At 39.3% G+C, this 17,475-nt stretch overlaps 1 protein-coding gene and 2 long non-coding RNA genes across 5 annotated transcripts in view; 1 reads left to right on the top strand and 2 right to left on the bottom strand.

Annotated features, from left to right (window-relative positions):
- ADGRV1 (adhesion G protein-coupled receptor V1) overlaps nt 1-17,475 on the top strand; it is a 290,872-nt gene that overhangs the window by 150,087 nt on the left and 123,310 nt on the right.
- Nucleotides 6,706-8,617, bottom strand: LOC119141039. The gene is made up of 2 exons (XR_005101810.1): nt 8,527-8,617; nt 6,706-7,577 (listed from the first exon to the last, which is right to left on the bottom strand). It is a non-coding gene; the product is annotated as an uncharacterized LOC119141039 (long non-coding RNA).
- On the bottom strand, nt 10,404-17,067 carry LOC119141040. 3 transcript variants are annotated; one of them, XR_005101812.1, is made up of 5 exons: nt 16,973-17,067; nt 16,775-16,834; nt 12,368-15,273; nt 11,507-11,601; nt 10,404-10,502 (listed from the first exon to the last, which is right to left on the bottom strand). It is a non-coding gene; the product is annotated as an uncharacterized LOC119141040 (long non-coding RNA). The 3 variants fall into 3 exon arrangements; XR_005101813.1 differs by lacking the exon at nt 11,507-11,601 and having other exon boundaries at nt 12,368-14,473; XR_005101811.1 differs by lacking the exon at nt 11,507-11,601.

A 17,475-nucleotide genomic window follows, 5' to 3' on the forward strand; every position in this document is an offset into this window, starting at 1 on the left:
CATTGCTCTCATACCAAACCCAAAGCCCAGCACTGCACCAGCTGCTAGGAAGAAAATTAACTCTGTCCCAGCTGAACCAGGACGTGTCTCTAGGAGAGAAGAGAGAGGGGAGTAAGCAAACAGGAGATAATTAACTGCTTTGTTTTACTTCACAGCTGGAATGGGATAGGAATCTTCCCTTAGTCAATAATTGTGGGTCAGCTGGCAAGAAGTAACTTGGAAAGCACAGGAATTCAAAGTCTTAAGATTGGGGCCGTCTGTGAGTAAACAAACAGAATTGAATCAAATGAACACACATCATTTACCCAGGGATACAGAACATCTGCTCCACCCAAAGGACAGATTTTCTGATGAAAAGTGTGAGGCTGCCCCCTGGTATTTATCCCTGGCCCTTGCACAGACAGTCCATAGGCTTACAGCATTTTAATGTGTCCTGCAATACTTTTAGACAGATACGACTCTAGTCCATGGCCTGATAACACTCTGTTCCAGCCAGTCCAAGCACAGATCTGTCACCACCGTATAGAAGCAGATGGCAAACAGGGGACATACAAATGATTCCACTATGTTGTACAAGGTCAAGCACATCATCCTCATGTCTGCTTTTAGGGTGATTGTGCTTTACAGTGTCCAGGTTCTCAGGAAAACATCCTTGTGAAAAATCAGGAAAGCAGCATTGAAAGTAAGTTAGGAAATAATTTATCCTTTTGAGACAAAAAAAAACTTCCTAAAACAATAACTGCAGCCCTGCTTCATGATAGGTAAGCTTTTTATGTTGATGTGTTCCCACAACAAGAACAAAGTTGGGAAGTGCAGGAGCAAGAAGTCATACAATGTAAACGTGTCCCAAGAAGATACATCAGTCCTCTAAATCTAATACACACAGGCATTTCATCTTCTTACCGTCTCTTGTGAAAGAGGTGTGCATGATTCAGCACAAAATAAGTGAGAGGCAGATAGAGAAATACATAGCCGAAAAGTGTAGACATGGAACTGCCTGTTCTATGTAAATTCACAGTTGAAAGTGGCTCATAGTTAACTGCAAGTTGTGTTTGGGTGTAATCTGTGATCAAGATACAGTAGTGTACTTCAATTAGAGGCAATTATACAAACATTTTCAAAAGGTCTCCATGGGAGATAAAAGACTAAGCTCTATACAAAATCTATCCTCACATTAAATCATGCTCTTTAATTGGTGCAGATCCTTGCAGTCTCTTACCTTGGAGCAGAGTTTTGGGTAGATGGGTGGTTAATGTGTTCCTAAACCCTCATCTTAATGATTGCCAAGTCATTAATTCACTGTGATACAGAGTCCTACCCTTGACGTGGGACAGGTTAAAGTGATGTTCATATATTTTGTATAAACTTTATTGTATAAACACGTACCTTCTGCTGTAGACAGACCAATAAGGCATTAATACTTTGCAGCTCATTACAAACTTTTAGCTGGAATCAGACATGATTCCAACTAATCGCTTCAGGATAATTATTCGTTTGGGTGTCTCAGGTTCCCAGCTTCGAAGAACAAAAGCTTTAGGAGTATATTTGATGGTAAAAGCTATCTATTGTTAAAATAGGTTTGTTAATGTCAGACTGGTTTCTTAAAGCTGTGCATAAGTGAAGTTTCACTGGAAAAGGAATGGAATAGAAGCAAATAAGGAAGTTGGCTGAAATGGTGTTTACCGTGTGATTACTATGTCTAAAGCATTAGCTCTTCAGTCACTTTCTGTACTATAAAATCCTAGGAATTAGTGATGGGAAGGTCACATTTGTCTTCCTCTACCTCTGAAATTTTTCCTCTGTAGTGTATTCTTGGTTTTGTTTATTTAGTAGTTTTAAATCAGTTTAGCTTTGATAACAATTTAGATTGTAAGCTTTTTTGTTCCGTGCTTGTACATTCAGCGCTACTAAAAGGATAAAATCAAAGGTGAACTTGATCTTAATTTTCTAAATGGAGCATTCCTGACATAGGAGGCAAATGTAAGGCTGTGCTGAACTTCTTTTTAGAAGCATGAATAGAAAAGGGGTCTTTCTTATCACAAGTACAAGAAGTGACTCCTTTGAAATCCAGCAATAGCTGTGGACTGAGCCTGCAGCTGAGCTTGGCTTGTTGTGGCCGGGAGCAGGAGTCACCGGGAATTTCCCACCAAACCTTCACTCTCTTGTTGCCTGGAAGATTTTCCTTCAGATTTATAATAAACTTTTACTAAGCTCAGCCTAGTTTAGAGCCCCAGAAAGTATGCATTGTGAAAATAAAATGTGATCAGGGAACTCTCTGAAGATCGCTGTTCACAGCTGCCAGTTTTAACATCCTGCTGCAGTATGTGACACTCAACCACGTGCACGGAGCTGTGGTGACCTCCACAGCATTTGCTAATGCTTTAGGTCTCTCAGGTTTAATTTTTTTTATCTTTATATAGAGACTACTCTTGGAGGCAGAAACACAACATACCATTTTGCTGATCTAAATGGTCTGCCCAACGGCATGTATTGTTCTTCCCTCCAGCTTTCACAATGGCAAGTGTCCTTCAAAGCTTCACCACAGGATAAAGCACCTTCAGAAACATTGTTTGGAAATGCTGAGGTGCGCAGGTGTTATTAGTGACTCTGATAGATGTCAGATTCCAGTAGATAGTCTGTTTATCAAAGGAAAAAAAAGAAGCAGTTTATTTTTCTAACCTCTGAAATTACTGACACATTATCTTCAAAATGTTATAATACTCTACAGGATTCTCCTAACATTTAGCTATGTACAACACAACACTCATCCCCTTCTCGAAATTAACTTCCTAATTAGTTAATATAGTTTTACAAAACTGGATTTTTTTTTTTTTAATAAAGCAAAAACAGGTTAATGTGAGCTTTTATTTTTCAGTAGTTCATCGCCCAATTAATTAGTCCATAGTCGTATACAGATTGCTCACTTGTAGCTTAATTAGTTTATGAAGTGCTGCACTATTTCTGATGCTTACAATATGCTGAACATTATAAACAGAATTTTGAAGAAAAATTCTCACCTGAGGCATTTTTAGTGTAAAGAATCCATTTTAGCTTTAGCTTCAGCAGACATCTTTGCTACCTGGTTCTACTGAACACTGCAGCGTGTTATCCTTTCAGAATATTTTAAGTTGCTAAGGGTCGTTGATTGAGACATATATTTAGCAGATGACTCCAACTTTGGAGGCCATCACCTGCCATCAGTGATGAAGGTGTAAGCATTGTAGCTTCACTTGGTTTATTTCATATTCCTCCACAATTTAGTCTTAAATTGACCACACAAAGTTGTTGTGATGCTGTCCTAACATGCACTGAGTGGTGTAGTGATCTTGGATGCAAAATAATCCCAGGTAGGTCCGTTACTTAGACAACCTGGTATATCACACAACCATAGTCAAACATCAAGGGAACACCAAACTATGGAAAATAAATGCTTTGTAAGACTGCATTTGGCAGCATCCTAGTTTTTGAGCTACACAGGTAGAGTCAAAGCTATAGATACAGCTTTCAGTCATGTTCCAATGTTATGCTTTCAAAACCTCAGGTGAATTTACTACATTTATTTAAGGGGAAAGAAGCATGCTTTTTTAAATGGGTTTGCAGTTCTATAGAGTAAAATATGTGGGTAGAGTCCATGTAATTTAATTTTCAGCATTTCTATTCTGAAACAAAGGGAGTGGGGATGTATTCTCAACTCAGGTTTGACAGTCTGCTTTTTTTCGTGCTTGGTTGTCAAGATTTTCAACTGAGCATTGTAGATTATTTTCATCAAAGGAAAGAAATAAGTTCATGAGGTTAAGAATAGGCTCTTGTTTGATAATTACAAACAAATATACTTTAAATAATCTAGCAAATTATGAGCTGTCCTTTACTCACTAACAAATTGGGTTTTCTTAAGATAGAATGAGATAGATGGATTAATTGTGGTACATACCCCAAAATAAATGATTTGCTAGGTCACATTGTTGAACATGATTTTAAATATGGCTAGTGCTTTCTAAATAATGTTTGCAAAGCTTTAGGTCGTAGCTTCCTATGACAGATAGTACTATTCAGAAAAGTCAAGTATCACCAATAAATTAGGAACATGGATAAATTACCTTAGACTGTAAGTTCCCCTTCCTTACCCTACCAAGATCATCACATCAGGGGGAAATTTGGAGACAAGTACTTTCACTGTAACTTGCTTTTAGCCTCAGTCCAACTGCGTTGTCAGCTCAATAGCATAATAGCCCTCTCTTTGTTTATTGTTACCCAGCAGAGTAATAGCAGTTGCTACGCTCTTAGATGATACAGGATTTTGAAAGCTAATTCTGTTTTTAAGTTTTACATTTGGATTTTTTTTCTTGTTTAATTTTTACATTTCCTTTCAGAATTATTGTGCTGCCTGAAAAAATGTAATTTTTAAATCCAATAATAATATGCTTTATGCAGTGCAATTCCAGGATGTGTTTAGTGTTGTGATATCCGTGAAATTCAGTTCCAAGCTTAATCCCACCACTGAGCTCTGGTTTGCTAATTTTCAGTCAGGTAAAGTTGAATATTTACCCTGAACTGCCTGCATAATTACAGTAGTAGCCTAAGGGGTAGGCCCTGCCCTGAAATGTTTGGTCTAAAATATTTTGAGAGTGATAAAATAGAAAATATGTTTAACAAGGGGAGTGATAAGTTTACTGTCCTACTGAACAGATCAGCAGTATGTAAAATGCAAATGGATTTTATATAAAGCCTATTTCATCCTACAGGTGTTGAATTTGGACTGGGCATGTGTAATTGTTTTTTGTTCTAGGTGGTATTAACATATTGCCCCCCTGTTACTGTTTAACCCCAGCTGGTAACTCAGCCCCATGTGGCCCTCACTCACTTCCCACTGGTGGGATGGGGGAGAGGATCGGAGGGGTAAAAGAAAAAAACTTTTTAAAAAAGAGAAAACTTGTAGGTTGAGATAAATACAGTTTAATAGGTAAAGCAAAAGTCCTGTGCGCGCAATCAAAGCAAACAAGGAATTAATGCATGACAACCCGTGGGCAGGCAGGCTCAGCCATCCCCAGGGCAGCAGGGCTCCGGCACGCCTGGCGGTGGCTCGGGAAGACAAATGCCAGGATGCTGAATGTCTCCCTTTCCTTCTCCTTCCCCCAGGTTATATACTGAGCATGAGGCCATGTGGTATGGGATGTCTCCTGGGTCAGCTGGGATCAGCTGTCCTGGCTGTGAGCCCCCACACCCAGCTCCTTGTGCCCCCCATCTGCTCGCTGGTGGGGTGGGTGAGGGGCAGAAGATGCCTCGGCTTGGTGTGAGCGCTGCTCAGCTGTAACTAACACACCCCTCTGCTATCAACACGGTTTTCAGCACAAACCCAAAGCATAGCCCTGTGTCAGCTACCGTGAAGAAAATTAATTCTAGCCCAGCCAAAACCAGCACATTCACCCAACCCCTTGGACTGCAGATACTGTAAAACTTCCCGTGTTCCACTAAAACACCCATCCATCCGTGCTGATAATACACCGTATCCTAGATCCTGTTACAGAGCTTTGCTGGTCTGTGTGTAATTTTTCATGTTCTTTTCTAAACAAGATTTTTTTCTTTCACTGTTTAAAACCTGTGTGGTAAGAGAAATACCGGGAGAATATATCACTTGCAGTTTCCCCTATTTTTAATTTAGCTGCTAAAATATCTCTGCTAACTAATAGGCGTGGAGCCAAAGGTATGGAGTAGGTTAAAGAATAAGTGGGCTTTTAATATATCCTTCTGCTTTAATTGGAGTTTTAGCAAGCTGGAAATCTGTTAAAAATCAGAAAAAGTTCTGGAGATCTACTTTATCATTTGAAAAAGAAAAATTTAAATCCTTTGTCTTCACAATCGACTTCCCTTTTCTCAAGGTACTGAAGTTTCTTTCTCTCTAAGCCCAAGAAGAATGTCTGCTACTTGTTTATTTTAGGGTTTTGTAGGTGGTTTTTGGGTGGTTTTTTTGTCGGTTTTTGGGGTTTTTTTGGTGGGTTGTGGTTTGGTGGTTTGGTTTGGTTTTTTTTACAGACTTTCTTATGATGGTATAGGTCATCAGTGTAGCGCTCTTTGATTCTCAATCCCCTTTGGGAATGGGGAGATTTTCCCCCTGTGTGGTAAGATTCTCATCAATTTTGGCATTGTCTTTTTTTTGCAATTCTTGTTTTCATACTTCTGTATGAAATGGTGAAACGTTTCTTGTCAGTGGGCCACTTCTTCTCTTTCTTTGTTTTTGCTGTTATTTGTTCCAACAAATCTGTCCATGAAATTTCTTTGTATCGTGTAGTTCTTCAGTCCAGTGCTTCAAAACAATTGCGGTGACATGACCAGAGCTATGAATAGAGGGTGAATTTGACCTCAGTACAGCTGCTGAGTAGGTGTGCATCATGGTAGAAATTAACTGGTCATCAATAGGCAAATCATAGAACAGAATCACAGAATAAAGATTGGAGGAGGTAGTACAACTCCTTGCTCAAATCTGCCCCCATTCAATAAGGGTATATACAGAGAACTGTGTAGTTTATATTTTGTTCTGATCAAGCAAATATATACTTAGAAGTGGCTTGTTTCTTGTGTTTCTGGTCTTTCTGAATGGATTTGAAATTAAAAAATATGGATTGGGAGAGTCTTTTCTTGATACCACTCAGATTGTCCCAAATTATAAATCAAAAGCTTCCCATTGAAATGGATTATAATTAGTCTAAATGCTCTAAATAATTGCAACAACCATTTATTTTTCAAAATGCTATATTAATAGGATCAAGAATAACAACAGAAATGACTTCTGATAAATCCAAGTGTGTACAGGGGGACTGAAGATGCTGTTAGAAATAGCCGCTCCTGTGCTAAACGGGACATCGTCTCCAAACAGTTTTGTGAGAAACTAGAAAAAAGGCAGCAATCCAGCCCTGCAGCCACTCAGCCCTGTTTGACATACAGCTGAATTCAGTGTACGTGTGGCTGGCAAGTTATACCTGCCATATGCTGCTGAAGTCTGTCGGGTCCACCTTTCTGTTCTTTGCCTGTAATTGCTTACAGGGACGGAAACCAACATTTTCTCTTACAAATCTTTGTTATAAACAATAACAAAAAGTTATTAGCATGATTCTTAATGAATAAAATATGAGTTGAGAACAAAATTCATTTTCCCATAATTAAACACAAATTTAATCACTGAAAAAGTCTACATCCTCGAAAGTACTGGACTAACAGAATTGTAGAGTAGCCCCTGTTAGCACAGACTTTCTGCCCTGTGTTGTAGGTATTTTTGTTAGATAAAGGTGGAGCTGCGTGAGCGTGTCACAGAAGTTTTGCCTTTTCAGCAGCTGTTCCAGCCGATGTAAGGGCTGTGCACAAAGGCTGACTTCAGTTCAGTGAGTCTGACCTCCCCATGCTTCCTTCCTGCGGTGAGCAAGGCTTCCTCAGCATCAGAGCAGTCAAGCTGGACTCCTGCTTTGAACTGCTTTGTGGGGAAGTCTGTCACTCTTACTTGTCTGTAGTGAGATGATGTTCGCCAGGTTGAATTTAGCCTTCATGAGTGAGTTTCTCCACTTCTCTTTAGTGGTGTCTTCATGCTGCTAAGTATCAAACCAAAGCAGGACCTAATCAGCATTTGGAGTGTTAAAGCATACAAATAGATATAAGCAGTAGTCACAAAGTTATCATAGAACCATCAAGGTTGGAAAAGACCTTTAAGATTGAGTCCAGCTGTTAACCCAGCACCGCCAAGCCCACCACTAAGCCGTGTCCCTCAGCGCCGTGTCTACATGTCTTTGAACACTTCCATGGGTGGTGATTCCACCATGTCCTTGGCCAGTCTGTTACATCCCTGGACAGCCTGTTGTCCAACAATAGCCAATATTTCCTTTTTTAAAAAAACATAAGTTCAGAATATAAGTCAGGAAATTAAGGTACCTTTTACAATTTTACAAGAAGAAAACTACACAATGAGAGGTATAGAAAGGGAAACATCAATGCTTGTTTTTGCTTAGGTGGTTACATAAGTAGTCTGATATGTTTTTTAATTAGACATCTAAAGATGGTCTAGCTATCTTGCATCAGTAATTTAAATCTGATATGATAAATTATGAGGTAGAACATTCAGAACTGAAATTACATATGATAAGAAGCTTCTTTAGTAAAAAGGTTAGTTACTAGACTAACTGAAGGTTACTAGTTTGGGTACGGGACTTAAAACATTTGTTTTCCTTAGCAGACCATTTTTTTATCATCAAATCGTGACTTAATTTCTTGAGAAATGTCAATATAGAATTATTTCAAATCTAGAATTTATTTCAAAGTAATTGCTCTAAAAAACATGTGTTTATAATTAGAAAAAATATTCCTTTCCTTGACTGAGTAAAACAAAAGAAAAATTAATTTTGATTGGATTGACATTGGTCTGTTTATCCAAGTGGCATCATAATGTTTAAACTATGACTTTGTTTAAAGACTGAGATGATGAATGAATAATTAATTTTACTAACTGATAAACTATTTAAATCATTTGTGATAGTGGATACATACATGTTAAAAACTCACTGTAGGTCTTATCTTCAGGGTGATAATTGCTGTGAAGTTCCATACGATGCTATCCCACTTGAGTCAGCTGGCCAAGTTGCAGACATTTCCAAGACAACACAAGCACAGTAGTAGTTTTATATCCCCCCCTGATACAGTCACAAGTAGACAGTGTGGGTTTAGGTTTTTTTACAGACAGAAATTAAATGGTTGGTCTTCAGTTCCCGGAAAAGTTGCTCTCACTCATTATTTCTGGCTTATTTATGTTTAAAAAATAATAACAACTAAGAATAAGACACTATTCAGTAACTTGTATTGCCGGAAATAATGACAGTGTTAAATAGACTTTCTTTTTGTAAAGAGGTCCAATTACTCCATTATTAATGATATTAAGTACTAATTAAATGTGACATTATTTAATGGGTTCGTGTTAGTTTAAAACCTTCATTAAAGGATTACTGTGGGGTGTTTTGTAATCTTGTATTTTTCCATCCATCCAGTGTTCTATTTCCTACAGTCCCTAAGAATTTGGAAACTTTTTTATTTGGCCAGTAAATCTGGGATCTTGGGCCACTGATGTAGGTGAAGATTATGTAGTTTTCAGGTGATATAAGAAACTGGAAACAATTAAACTGGCTCAGTTTCCATTGTCTTCTTTGAAGTTACTGTATGATGTTATGGTGATGTTTATTTGTTCTGTGGGCCTTAATATCAGGTTGCAATTCCCTGTCTTGATAAGAGTGTCATATTCAATGATACCGAGTTTCACAATTGACCGGTGGCAGCAGTAGACAGAATCCCAGTAAATCCCAGTATGAGAACCAGGGCAACCAGGTACTTCTGTATTTAATTGTGAGTGCATCTTCTACACTGTGTAGTTAATATAGAAGGAAGAATTTATGTACAGTTGGCATTGCTGTTCTTCCCTTGATGTTGGACAACTGATATTTTAATATCCTAGGATTGTAGAAAAAAAAAAAAGTCTTTCATGTCTAACACTGTTATGTGTTGTATTTTTTTATAGTTGTAATCATCCTAATTATACCTAGAGGTAGATTGGTAAGGATGATATTACTGAAATATTTCTGCCAAAACTTTGCAACAGAAATGATACCACTTTCAGTTCCTTTTTAGAAGCTGTAAAGTTAAATACAAGAAGAGCTGTACAATGTCAAGGGTATAGGGTATTTTTTTACTTGGTACTCAGAAATAAGTATGAAATAATACCATGTTTTCCCTTCATTTATTAACCTGCTTGCTTTTGATTATGAACCATGTAGAAATTGTAAACATTTGAACATACTGATTTTGTTCATTTAGTCCTTTGATTAAGCAGATACAATTACCTAAACAGTATTGTTGTAGGTTGTTCCGGATGACTGTGATGGTTACAGAATCTTTTTATCCCAGCTGTGTAGGGATACTTGAACTTGCTTCAAAAATAGAGACAAACAGAATATGTATCTAAGCCTCCAACTCTTACATATACTCAAGGTGTATCAAGGCATGTCCTGTAAAGAAAGTCCTCACACCTAATTTCTGAGCTGTATTTAGTTTTGTCCTTTCGTCAGTTTTATGGAGTTGAGTTGAATCATGTTGGTTTATTTGACAGAGTGATCAATATTCAGTGGTATTCTTCCCATGCAGAGCTCTGCAGCACGTAAGCAGAGCTTACCTTAGCTACCCCTTTGAAAGGCTGGTTAATGGTGCTGTGCTCCTAAATCTGCCCAGGAAGCCCTTTATGCTATGCGTTACAACACAGTAAAAGGCAGAGAGCTCTAAGTTACCACTAATTGAACCCGGTTTAGACTTGCAAACTGGATAGCTATGTTAGTGTAGCACTCAACCCAACCCAATTAGTTCTACCCAGGGGCCAGGCTTACTTGCTTCCATCTACATCTGATGCAACCGTTCTTCTTTCCAGCACCAGGCAGTATTTGTGCATGTTGCTGTGCTGCACTCTTGGGACATAATGGCTCAGGCTGTTGGTATTGAAAATGTGCATTAATATATGTTGGTTCAATTTTAAACATTCAGATTAGCAGTGTGGTGCAGTATATGCATTTCTCCTCAGTCTCATCTGTTTATATTTCTATACCTGTTCTACACCAGCCTCTACCTGTGATTCTCCTTGTCTGGAGTAGCGCCCTTAACTTTTTTTTCTGTTAGTAACAAAAATAGGATAAAGCAAGTTACATCATTAAGAAATCAGATTGGACAACTTAATACCTAGGAAAGCTCTAATGCCCTTTCTTAAGAAAATGATATCTTTCTGTAAGGTATATGGTAATATTTACAAATAAAGGTAGCTTGGGAAGAAGTAAAAGGAACATATGAAATTGCCAATGTCAGGAATTTATAGTTCCAGAATTGTTAAGCCTCATTTCTCACAAATTGGACTACTTCTCAATTTAATATACATTGACACAGGAAAAAGTATATATATATTATTTTTTTTTATGTTCTTAAGGTGTTTTTACAAAGCAGAGAGTTTTGACTGTGATTATAAAAAAGACTGTATTTTTGTGTGTATGTTCATATAGCTCAAGGAAGAGTCATGTGATTTTTTTTCTTGTTGTTTTTTTTTCCAGTATATTGTAGTGGTTGTGGTCAAAATGAAGTTAATCTTTTGAATAACAGCCTCTGTAATGCAGTGTTGATAACAGGCCAGTGTTCTGGCTGCTGCTGAACAGCTCTTGCACAGCGTCGAAGCTTTCTGTTTGTCCCATTCTGCCTCCAGAGCAAATAGACTGGGGGTGGTCAGGAAGCTGGGAGGAGACACAGCCAGGACAGCTGACCTGAACTGACCAACTGACCAAAGGGGTATTCCATGCCATATAAAGTCTTATTTACAAATAAAAACTGAGGGGTGGGGTTGGGGGGGGGTTGGTCTTGCTTGGAGACTGGCTGAGCATCTGTCTGCTTGTGGGAGGTGGTGAGTGATTGCTCTTGTATCGCTTGCTTTTATTCCCTTTCCTTTGCTTACCAATTTGTCTTTATCTTGACCCATGAGTTTTCTTGCTTCTGCTCTTCTGACTCTTTCCCCCATCTCGCTGGGGCAAGGGCAGTGAGCCGTGGCTGCTGTGAGAGGAGTGGCTGTGCAGAGCTTAGCTGATGGCTGGGGTCAGCCCGCCACACACACCTTGAGCTACTGGCAGCCCCAGAACACTTAAGCACCCCCCACCCCCCACCCCCCCAATGCAATTTCAAAAATGAAAGGTAGTAACTAAGAATTAGAAGGAATATTGTAACTTTGTACTACCTTTAACAAACTTTATGCACTGCAGCAAATGTAGTTTAGTTGAATTTTCATGTGTATGAATATTTCCCCCATTATTTTCATATGATCTAGCTGAAAGCTAAGGTGGAAATTATTTTCAAAATTTTTATTATTTTTTTAATTTTTAATTTTTAACCACCTTGCAGCTGATATTTTTGTTGACGAAAAAGTAGTTTTTAGGAAGGAGAAGCATCATAGGAAGGTTTCCTATTTAAACATGCAACTATAGCAGCACTGAAATACTGCAGAAACAGGCATTTGTCCTAAGCAACTATTCCTGACAGAATAAGAATTATATTCCTGACAGAATAAGAATTATCTTCCTGCTGTCAAGCATATTACATTTCCTTTCCAGAAGTAAACAGTCTTGCCAGTAAAGTTAAAATGAAAACTGTGAGTGGGTTTTATGTGACAAATGTTCTGACTAATGTTTTCAATGCCTAGAAAAAAGGACCAAAAATTGCCCCCGCAATTAATATCATATGTATGATTAAATTTCATCCATATCAGTAGCATATTTACCCAAATACCAGGTTTTTTTAAATAAGTTCAACAGAATTTTCTTACCAGATTTTTGGCCAGCTGCTTTTGGACATGCACGTTGCAATATATCCAGAAATATATTTTCTGTTTCAGTAATCTGTAATTCATCAGTAAAGGCCACCCACCCCTTTTACTCTTTGTATTTCTGGAATTTCAGACACTACTGTAATTTGTTTGGCCCTGTTGCTATTGCCTTGATTTCCCTTAGTCTTCCTCTGCTCATGAATTATGAAAACTCTTCCCTGATTCTCACTTAACTCTGCCTTCAGGAACAGCAATGAAGGGGTTTCTTTTGGCTTTTCAAGGTCTGCTTCTGCTTGAAATGTAGAATATAACCGACTCACCAGGGCTGGGTTTTTTTCCTTTTTTTTTTTTTTTGTTTTTTTTTGTTTTGGTTTTTTTTTTTCCCTTCACTAGTGTTTTAACGTTTACTTTGCCTTGTTTTAGTGGATGTAAGGCAAAGGTCACAAAACTATATATTTACTCTTTGGTTATTTAGTACTAGATGGTAGAAATAAATCTGCATCCTGTTTTGCAGACTTGTGTATCAAAACATGGGAAAGCAAAAATACCAAATATGATATATTATATGCCCATTTTCCTCATTACTTCTGAAACCTGTAAATAATTCCATAATTGCTTGATAAATGTAGGTTTAAAATTAATACAGTATTGGTTTAGGAATTACATTAACAGCAAGCCTTCCAGTATATTTGAGGGGAAAAAAAAGGCCCAGTACTTTTTCTTAATTTCCTGGTATATATCTTCACTAAAAACTAGAGCTGGTGAGACATTTTCTGAAGACTTATCTCATTGTTTTATTAAAAAATGTAAAGTTGCATCTGGAAAGACTGATATGAACCCTATACAGTATAAGCGGAGACTTGTTAGTTGAGGTGTCCCTCTGGGATAAAGGAGAATGGCTCAGCAGGCACTTAAATCTCCTGAGCTGTTGATTCTGTTAAAGGTTTCTCATGCTTTTCCTCTCATTTCCACTCTGAAAGCAATTCTACTGGTCTTCAGGTTGGTCCTAATTTGGAATATGACTTTTTTTTTTTCATCTTACTTTTTCCTTTTCAGCAAAAAAAGCTATTTTTTTCATGTATTCTACATAAAAGCCTGCCTTTTTAATGACTGATGGTGACCTGCAGATGTCAAAGAACCTTAGAAATTATCCAGGTGCTAGCTTGACAGCGCATTATCAGCTGTTAATTCTGGCAGAGAATTTTAAGTACATTTTTCTGACTCATTCTTTGTATCTGTACTGTTACTAGTATATGAGGAGATTGGGAGGGGCTCCTTGGCAGAGATGTCCAGGTGGGATAAGGTAGCACACATCTTAGAAGAAAAGTAGAAGCAGCTAAGCCTGGAGAGAAAGTGTGTACTGCACTGCAAACAGTATGCTGCGTTAACATACCAAAATGGATGAGGGATATAAAAATTTTTGTTACCCATAACAGGTTGTGCTAGGGATCTAGTTTAAAGAGGAGCCTACAAACATATTTATTTTTTTTTTTTACGCCTGATCTTTCTTTCCCATCTCAGATTCAAAATTTTTCTCACTGAGTTTTTCACTCAGCATGTGCTGCTGAGATAGAGTGATCTGATTTGGGCTCTTTGGTTTCTTTTTTCAGGAACTTCAAACATATATGCCTCAGACTTGACATCTCCCATCTTGTCTTCTTATGATTCAGTTCTTCTTTCCTTAAAAAACAACAACAAAAAACCGAAAACCCCCCAAGGTGTGCCAGCTTCAGTAAATGAGATGTAATAAGGCTCAGTGTGCGTGTGCCAATGAGTCTGTAAAGAAAAGTTGCCACACCTTAAACCTCAAGCAGTATTCACCAGCCAACATCACTAGGATTTAGCATACCAGCTCCTATTTATTCAAACTGTTGCCACATCAGCTAATATTTCAGCCATGTTTGCCACAGATAGAACATGCCAGTTCCCAACTTATCCCCCTTTCCATTCTGAGTACTGTTGTTGTAAGAAGGACTTTGTCAACAGTGCTGTATTCCTTGGCGTTTATCAAACAAGCTTTGTGAGGAAAACCAAAGATGCTCGTGTCCCAGTGCAGCTGTTGCAACTGTTGCCTGTATGATCTCTCCTTCCTCTTTCCCATGTGCCCTGTCAATGAACAGGTCCATTTTTATAATCTGTTTGGATTCAGCCACAGCCTTGCAAAACAACATGTAGTGACCTTGGCAGATTGGCTGGGGTGGTTTTTCATTGCATTGTTCTCTCCGAGCGATAAATATTTTATACATAGTACCCATGCTGAAAAAGTGCACGCTAACCCCTGCGTGTAACACACCATTCTTCCTCCCAGATGTATTAATCTAGTTTTAACTTGTGAAAACCAAACAGAGATTGTGTACTAATACATTTACAGTGTGACTTTTTTAAAAGCAGGAGTGCTAGAGTATTTGTCCGGGGAAGGATTTGTGAGTGTTGTTGACAGTCAGCTACAGTTGCCTAAGAGTGAAACTTTAATATGGAGATACAGCCCCACATAAACTACACACCCTAATATGAAATGTTTCGGCATGCCCTGTTCCCAGCCTGAATAAAGATGGTTCATTTCATCTTGGGACCTGACTACCAGGCTATAGGCTAGTCTGGGTGGGAGGCTCCCTCCACTTCACCTTTTGATGCTGTGCCAGCTCAAAAAAAATCTATCAGAATTCCTTAGGTCAAAGAGAGGGAGCAAGAGGGAGCATGACTCTGCGGCTAAATGATTGGGGCACCTATTTAGAAGAGGGGAGATCCCGGTTCTGATTTCTGCTCAAAGGACTGCACAAGAGCTTTACGCTAAAGAGTTATTAGAGTTCAGAGGTGTGGGTCTGTCCCCCATGCCAACCCACAGGTTGAGGAGGGCATGGAAGCCAAATCTTTCCAGTTCTTTGCTGGATCTTGCAGCCACTGACCTGTTGTATAAAAGAGGGGCATTGTTACCATCTGAAACAATTTGTATTTTTTAAAAGACAAAGATAAGTCTCCTGCCAAAGTCCAGATTAAATTTTCTGGCTGTGAACCCTAGTCAAATATCAACATCTCCCTGCAACTCTGAATTGCAAGTCTAACTTCTGAGAAGAGACAAGTTTTATGAAGGTTTCTGCCTTCTGTGATTGCTGTTGGTGGGAACTCACGCTCTGTGCAGGCTGTTCTCAGACTTCTGGTGGCTGTGAAGTACATTCATAGGAGACTGTGGCAGTGATGGGACCAAGACCCACCCTGGCATGGCCTTGTATGCACCAAAGCATGTTCGTATCGTCTTGTCTCTTGATTGTCCACCTTGGAGAACTGTTTGTAGCATGTCTGCTTGGAGCTGCCTCTCTGACAGAGAGGTCAGACTCCTAGTTCAAAGCAGGGACCCAGTACAAGATCCAGGCAGCTACATTTTGGGACTGCAGTCTTTCAGGTTTTTAATATTATGTTACCAGCTTAAGATCACACAGGGCATTTATGGTGATATTGGGAGCTCGCTGAACTCCTAGACGTCAGCCTGGCACCTTAACTATACTTTCTCCATAGCACAAAGCATTATTTGTGTTTGAAAGCCTGCCTTTTCCCACTTGCATGGGTATTTAAAGAGAATAATCAAGCATAGTTTTGACAATATTTGGCAATAGTGTGAAAGATATGCTATAATAGACATTGACATTTATAAAATATTATTAATGATATAACATGGTAAATTTCTTAAATATAGAGCTCATTGAGATACCATTATATTTTGGACCTTTTATGTTTTTCACATATACTTGCTCTTTCCTTTACTGTTTAAATTGAAATTCTCAGTTAATTTGCAGTGGGGCTTTTAGTTTCCTGTGCAAATTAATGAAGTCTACCCTTAGGCGTAATTCAGATATTGCCAAGCCTCCTCAACTCCCTTCCCCCAAATAACAGCAAACTTCTAAAAAAAGTTTCATACACAGAAATACCTACATTCATGCATTTCAGCAGGTACTTTTTCATATATAAAATCAGAACCAACTTCATCTCTAAAACATCAGTGATTAAATAACCAGCCCTAAAGATCATTAAGCAATATAAAAAAAACCTTCTGAGAAGCAAATGTTGAGGTTTTGTACTCTCAGCTGACGAGAAGGTCCTGGATCATCTCTTACTCTGCTCCAGATTGTAACCTAATACAGTAGCACTTTGATGGAATAAAAAATCCTAGATATGCAGATCATTCCATTCTGTGTACTAAGTGTAGCTGTTTAATCTTTTTAGGTCATCAGATAGTTTTGTAAGTGGTGTTAATGCTGATGCTTTCTTCTTTACTTGCTTTTTTCTGGATTTGCATTTTAATAAAAAATTGATGATGAACAGATATTGATATAAAAAGATCAAGAATAAGATAACATTGTTACCTTGTGCTATTAAAGCAGGCAATTTATAAAAGACAATACAGTTACTTACTTTTCTCTCCTAAAGATGGACTTTGTTTGGAAGAAAATTAAGCTGTTAAAAAGTGAAATCCTATGGAGAAAATAACCAAAATCGTGTTTCTCTTTTGTTCAAATGAATACAGAATTATGCAATCACAGAATCATTTAGGCTGGAAAAAACCTTTACAATCATTGAGTCACACCGTTAACCCAATGCTGCCAAACTCACCAGTAAGCCGTGTCCCCAGGCACTGTATCTACATGTATTTAGAACACCTCCCGGGATGGTGACTCCCCGGGCAGCCTGTTCCAGGGCCTGACCACCCCTGCAGGGAAGACGTTTCCCCGCTACCCGAGCTAACCCCCCCGTGCAGCTTGGGGCCGTTTCCTCTCGCCCTGTCACTTGTTCTCCGGGAGCAGCGCCCGACCCCCGCTGCCCGCAGCCCCTGCCAGGCAGCTGTAGGGAGCGACCAGGCCCCCCCTGAGCCCCCTCCTGCCCAGGCTGCCCCCCCCAGCCCCCCAGCCGCCCCCCCAGGCCTGGTGCCCCAGCCCCTGCCCCAGCCCCCTGCCCGTCCCTGGACACGCTCCAGCCCCTCCGCGTCCCTCCTGCAGCGAGGGGCCCAGCCCTGAGCCCAGGGCCCGAGGGGCGGCCGCACCAGTGCCCCGCGCAGGGGGACGGGCACTGCCTGGCCCTGCTGGCCACGCTGCTGCTGACACCGGCCAGGGCGCTGC

This window comes from Falco rusticolus, chromosome Z (assembly GCF_015220075.1).
Source record: "Falco rusticolus isolate bFalRus1 chromosome Z, bFalRus1.pri, whole genome shotgun sequence".
Taxonomy (NCBI): domain Eukaryota; kingdom Metazoa; phylum Chordata; class Aves; order Falconiformes; family Falconidae; genus Falco; species Falco rusticolus.